This window comes from Terrapene carolina, unplaced genomic scaffold (assembly GCF_002925995.2).
Source record: "Terrapene carolina triunguis isolate 2854851 unplaced genomic scaffold, T_m_triunguis-2.0 Scaffold33356, whole genome shotgun sequence".
In the NCBI taxonomy this organism is placed as follows: domain Eukaryota; kingdom Metazoa; phylum Chordata; order Testudines; family Emydidae; genus Terrapene; species Terrapene triunguis.
In genome coordinates, this window is record NW_020697707.1 from 3947538 (window position 1) to 3954798 (window position 7261).

The window sequence follows — 7261 nt, forward strand, 5'->3', positions numbered from 1 at the left end:
TACAGACCTGGCCCCAGAGTCTGGTTCCCAAGCATTGAGGAGAGGGACCTGCTTCCACCATTGCTCACCTGCGCAGGAACTGCAGCATCTTACTGGTGAAGTCTATGGAAGCTTCGCTGGGTACGGCGACAGGCAAATGGTGCTTGTGCTCACTGAGGGAAACCACAGGTTGCGGCGGAGAGCAGCCACTGGTGCTGGATACCCTGCAAGGGATGGAGCAGGATAAACGCTAGGCCATAGCCTCGTCCTCCTCTTCCAGCTGGTGGACTGGGAGAGAACACCAGACCTTCATAAAGGATGAGGAGGAGCTGCTTGCTCCACCCACACCTCTGCCTGACTTGGAGCATGAAGAGCCTAAGTAATAGGGAAGCAAGGAATGGAACCCATGTCTCCCATGTCAGCGCTCTAACCATTGGCTCATCCTTCCTTTTCTGAAGGTCCTGGGTAGGCCAAGTTCCTCCAGCCACTGTGAACAGTGCAGTGCCCAGTCACCTGGCCATAGGAGCACCTATCTACATGCTTCAATTAGCCACAGCTCTAGGTCAAAAGGACTAAATGTAGGTTCACACGACAGAATCACAGCGTTTCTTTTCAGCCTTCACAGACTAACAGAAACCTTTCAGAAAACAAAGACCTCAAAAAAATGCACGGAGAGACTTTTCTTCAGCAACAGGCATCTGTATTCTGAATTGTCCTTTCCTCCTGATTTATCTTCTTCAGACATCATTATTACGGCCAGTGCAATAAAAATGTTGTCCTTCCCCTTCTGCATCTCCATTTGTCTCTCTCCCTGTATCTGACTACAGCACAGACATTCATGGGAGCGGGCTGGCATTTTGTTCCTCAAACAATGGCTTTTCTCCTTCGAAACCAACATTTTTTTGCAAACACATTTTTTTCTTCCATTTTCCCTGAAACCTCAATGCAATTTCCCCCACCCTAATCTCCCCCTTTTTTTCAGTAACAGATTGAAAACTGAAAAAAGCAACCAACATATTCAAAAAGGCAAAAATCATTCCTTTTTGAAAGCCATGGATTGAGAATGATTTTGGAATAGTCGAGGGGTTGGTTTGTTTGTTGAAATGCCATTACCATTTTTCAAGTGGCTTTAGTCTAGAAGCAATGATACTGGATGTGGTGGTCAGGACAGGAATGGAATAGAATACAATGGACGTACGTTCTACTGTTTTGCAAGTTTTCCCTGGTTCTAGGCCCAATTCTGCCCCTATTCCTATTGAGCTGTACACTACGCCACGAGAATCCCATTGATTCCAGTGGAATAGGGTACTGTTCTGAATGAGTAAAGGTAGCAGAATCAGACCCTATATAGCTTTCAAAAGATACCACCTTCTGTCCCCATCATATGACGCAGATATGTCAGCTCGATCAATGTCACGTGACTGGGGCCAGCCATTAACAACAGGTCTTTATACCTGAATCCCTGTGCATCACATTTATTTCTGTGCTCTTTGTGTATCAATGGATCATTGGATGGTTCCTTTAGTGACGCCTAAAACCATCCCCGACAGACGTCTCCTTTAGAGCGGCTCCCATGCTGCTCATTCCTGGGCAGCTTGTCCCGGTGGCTGACTTCCCTAGAGTTTGAAGTTTTTAAATGCTACTTTTTGTCCTGCTGTAGATACTCCCGTTGTTTCTTTTTTCATCCTGGTTTTCTCATGACAATAACCGGGGCCCTGTCACATCTTGTCCTACACATCTAGTCACTTATCATGTTCTTAGTGCCATCCTAGCAGGGAATGGATGTTCCCTGTTCCCTCATCCAACTCCAATTCTCTCTGCGTGTTCTCCAAGAAATGGCTGAACTTGCCCATACTCTGGAATCCTTTTGGTAGGATTCTTCGTTAAAGGCTACACAGTTGCATGGAGCTGATCACCCCAGTCTTCACATACAGAGGGGCATTAAGCGTCATTATCCTTCTGTCGGCATGTGCAGGTTCACACTATGTCCCTTGCCCACATCTGTGTGTTGGAACCCAGCAAGAGGCTGGCATTTTCTGGGGCAGCATCTCCCCGGCTGTGCACTGCCCAGGGGAGTGTTTTGCCTTGTTGGGTATGGGCACACTGCACTCAGGTGTGATTGCCGCAGGGATAGAGATACCTGTGTTCCTTTGACCGAGCTAGATCAAAGCTGGCTTGAGTAAGAATAACAGCCTGGCAGCTGGACAGCCTAGCTCCGCTCACCCTAGGTATCCTCGAGTGGGCACTGTCCAGCTTCCCTGCTATTGTCACTCCAGCAAGCTAGTTTGGGTGTGTCTGCACATGCTGCAGTGACACCTCCCCATTGCCGTCTGGCGTTAGCAGCAGGGAGTGGTTGTGCAGGCCCCAATCCTGTGACCCCCGGATCCATCGAATTCAGTGCTGCTCCATGTGGGGGCAGCAGTCTGCCCGCAGGGATCAGAGTGCAGGATCTGGGCCTTAAATTGCATCCCATGGGAGAAGTGGGATAATGGTTTGCTTGCAGTTCACACACTGGGGAGAAAAGACAAACTCCTATCATACTATTTGTAATGACCAGTCTTCACACACACTGTAAATTTCACTTTCATGGCCATATGCACGTCTGGATTTCATGTCCGTGTTTTACATAAGCACGGCAGGTATTTTACATGCATCAGCTCTATTAACTACAGAAAGGCAGACTATAGCTTTTAAGTGTAGATCATCTACCTCGTTAGAAGTCATCTTTGCTGCTTCTGCTGCAGCACCTCCTACCCCTTTTCTCATCTGCACGGGTGAGTTTGGTGCCTGCACACCTCCATACGTATGGTCTGCTCAGGTGAATCCGCAGTATGTAGCTCCTAGGGCAATCACATTCAATAAGCAGAGTCCTACAGCACAAATGGATGCTGTGTTTGCCGTTGGATTCAGTGGTAATTAGCATTATAACTTTAACTCATGCTGCATAATGCACTGTCAGGAACGGATGGCGTGACAGACATGGCTATTTTCTGCAATGTCTTTGGGTGATCTTACTGTATTAAATGTATGTATCATTGTGGGATGGGGTTTGCATGTAGTTCCATGGGGCGGGGAGGGGATGACCACAGCTCCTCAAAGGGACGTGATTAGGAAAATTCACTGAGGCTGGAACACCTCCAGGGACGTACGACCGCCTGGAGAGGCTCAACTATCCTGGGTCAAACTGGATTCTCCAGAGACCAACAGACAAAGGAAGGACTTTTGGATAAATAGCCTGAGTTTAAACTGGCTCAGGGCCTTCATTCTGATCCAGCGAAGGGTCAGGAGCTTCTGTCCAAAGGGAGGGCCCCAATCCTTAGGGAAGGGTTGGAAGACTAACATTGGCCAGAGCTTTGTTGGAATTGGAGAGGGGTTGAGCATAAATGAGGTCCATTGATTGTTTTTAACATGTTTTCTCTGTAATGCTTTTTACCTTAAGAATAAATGTGCTTGCTTGGAATGAGCTGTGGGGTAAGTGAAAACCGTGGCCAACGACAGCTGTAATTGTAACTCCTTTTAATAGAAAGCCAAGCGCAGACTCCGGCCTTTTGGGCAGTCTGACTTGCTGGGGAATTCACATTCTGGAAAAGTCCCGGTCAGGAGGGAGAGAGACGCGGGTCCCCAGGCAAGAGAGGTGACAGCTCTGAGTGTGGGTTCCCTTGCTGGCCCACAAAGAGGAAATGCAGGTGCAGTTGCGCTGAGCTGCGATAGGTAGTTCCTCCATTATTCTTTAATTGTTATAAACAAAGAATTAGTAACAAAATGTCGTCCATTTCACTTTTAATAGAGTGCATCAAAGAGCCTTTTGCATACTGAATTCAGATAACATTTTGTAAGTAGTTCAAATACCCTATAAATGAAGCCGTTTTACTGGAAGTGCCTTCCAATTCAAACACATTGTAGATATTCAAGTGATCCTATAGCACTAAACACTGTTCGTAGATATTTACATTTGGAAATGAAAATCCCTTCTGGCTACTGTCAAATAGGCAGCTCAGGGGAATTGATAATGGACAAAGTAAACAATGGGGATGAGAAGAATGGTTTTTGAATAGCGGAAGAAATAGCTGGGGATGAAGGGTGTGGAAAGAGAATGCGATTGGAATTCATTTTAGGGGGGGAAAAGAGTGAAAATGACAAAACCTGTTCCTATTGTGCGTAGGGCTGAGTGTTTCCAGATGGAAATCATCAACAAAGAATTGCATCTTACTTGCAAATAATCCGGATGCTATTTTCTTCACATTAGCGACAGGCGCTTCTCAGCAGCACCGGAAGATCATTTCCGCTCAATCACTTCAGGTTTGGATACCTGCTCTGAAATGGAACTGAATGGTGAGCCCCAGCTCCCTTTGCTTTCACCCGCGGGACTGGCAGCACTAGAAAACTAGCGCCTGTTGGCACACGACCTTAACGAGTCACAATGGGAACTATGGCTTTGTGGAATAGGGGAGACTCATGAGAGCTCAGGTTTCCCCAGTCCGGCTGACTCGTCTCTGTCTGCACTGACTGCCAAGTCTGGTTTAACACCGTGTTCGTTAATCAGACCCCTCAAGGTCAAGCTCTAATACCACCTCATTTCCTAATGAAGAGGAGCCCATAGGGGCCAGCAACCACCCTTCTTCTTTCTCCCCATCCAGTAGAAGTCCTCAGCAAAGGATGGCCAATGACTCGCTTTTCACATCTGGAGACCAGGATCACTTCCATCCAGTGCAGAAAGCAGGTGACAATGGGATCTAGCAAGCCCATCGCTATGATACTCTGGGGCTAGAATTGATCAGTGGATTGTAAATCCGGGCCCTGAGTGTGCATGATCGATTCTACCTCCTTCCCTTCCTGCCAGAGATGCTAATCTCAAAGGGCCAGATGGTGCCCATCTCAGGGCAGGGCCAGAGCTCAAGGAATGCACGCCCCTTCCCCTTTGCATGCCTTGCTCAGCAGGTGGGCACAACTGGGAATGCAGGGATTGTACCCTCTGGAGGCACACAGGTGGGGCCCGTCTATGCACTTATTTTTCACCTGTGAATGAAATAAGGAATACCAAGCCCCTCACTGTGAAATATACCCAGTCCTCCCATCCCTTCATACCCTGGTCTTACCTTTTCCTCCCTGCCCCTGATTAGACCGACAATGTGTACCCCCTTTGGGGCGTCTTTCCCAAGAAGCATCAATACTGATGTCAGCCCTCTGCAGAAAAAGAGCTGGGGTAAGTAGAAGCAACAACTGACACTGTTTTCATAATCACACTTGATTGCTTTTTGCTGTGCCCCACATAAAATCAAATATATGCACATGGGATGTTCCTAGGTCCTGGATTTCTATTGTGTTGTCTAGATAGGACTAGACTGAAGGCTGTTGGGGAAGGGGTTTGCAATGAGTCATACATGGCACCAGCAGGAAATCGTGATGGCAAATAAATTGTAGCTCCCAGGAGTTTGAGGGTTTTCCTACAGCTTTTGCTGCAGTCAGCATTTTTAAACCCAAAATCGAAGTTTTTGTCTAATAAAAATTAGGACTCCGACTGCAATGGCATGATGCCAATTAACGGCAGCAAATTGTGTCCAAGACAGAGAAATGCCTGGGACCAAATTTTTCTGTGTCAATGAAAGTCAAAGGAAGAAGGGAACTGAATGGATCAAGTCACATGCAGACAAGAGGCTACGTTACCCAGGACAGCAGCTAGGACTTTCCTGAAACAGCATATTCCACGTGGGCCCAAGCCAACAATTCAGGTCAGAACCCTCAAACTTTGGGGAACTTTGCATGTAAACTGCTGAATTTTGCTGCTTGGTCCCATCTGTAATATCAATCAGTTCAGGTTTGGTTTCCAAACATGAGGCAAGCAGGGAGGCTTGTCAAAGAAAGGCACAATGAAAACACCCGACGGCCCCATTTCACTAAAGCGGTTCTATTCATAACAACACCAGAGCACATGCTAAAGACCAGTGCTTAAAGTGGTCTCAAAACTCGGTGGGGGGGATCGATCATCATCTGGGAGCAGCAACTTTGGTAAGACCGTGTTTAAAGTGTGCGCCTCTCAGTGACCCAGCTTGAGTTTTCATTTGTTTTTTGGCGGGGTCAAACCCCCCACCCCCGGTACACACACTTTAAGCCCTATTGAATAGAGTGGATTGGAAAATGCCCATTTTTTTTTCATTTTGGGGGGGGATTTCCAACGAAAAACTGAAATTGAAAAATTAAAAATAGGGTTTGTTTTTTTAAAAACCATTCTCTGTCAAAATGTTAGGCTTGTATTGTTTTCACTGAAAAAGAAAATCTACCACAAGCAAAAATGTTTGTGAAAATTGTTATTTAACAAACTTTTGTTGTTGTTGTTGTTGAAAATGAAAAATTTCCACAACAATTGTATTGGTCAAAAAGCCATTTTTTTTTTATTTAAAAAAAATTGACATAAAATTTCAACCAGTTCTGCTAGTGAAGCCACTGGGACTTAAGCATAGGCTTAAAGTTAAGCATGGGCTTGACTGCTTTCGTGAGTCAGGTCTTGTATGCTAGCAGGAGCGCCGCCAGCTTTTCTGCCGCCCTAGGCGGCGGAAGGTCCCGCCCCGAAATGCCACCCCCCACAGAGGCAGCGGAAAGTCCCGCCGCTGAAATACTGCCGCGGTCACCGCCCCCCAAATTGTAGCGCCCTAGGTGACCGCCTTGGTCGCCTAATGGGTTGCGCCGGCCCTGTATGCTAGCTGAATACAAACTGATAGATGTACCGGAGGAAAGAGAGGTTGAGACAGTCCCTCTGCCGCTGAAGGCTGGAGTTCACAGCTCTGAGCACTGGCCCAGCCATAAGCCTCGTGTCTTAAACACGGTCTCTTTATTTTGACAAATCCAGCCTCAGAGAGACTGAGCAGAGTTGACAGAGCTCTGTATCTGTTTGCTGGTTGCAGCTCAAGGTTATGAATGTTGGCTTGGCATTGACACGCTGGCTTCTGAGAAACAACAACAAAACAAAATTGTGCCGTGCTGTCAGGGACAACAACAACCCCAAAAAGAAAATGACAGCTGGCTGTGTGTAGCAGGGACTGAGGAGAGCGTGTGGCTGGGAGAAGAACCGGGCTATAGGCAGTGGCCTTAGGCTGGCAGTGAGGGTATGTCTACACTACCCGCTAGATCGGCGGGCAACGATTGATCCAGCAGGGGTCGATTTATCGTATCTAGTCTAGATGCGATAAATCAATCCCCGGGCACTCTCCCGTCGACTCCTGTACTCCACCGCCACGAGAGGCACAGGCAGAGTCAACGGGGGAGCGGCAGCAGTCGACTCACCGCA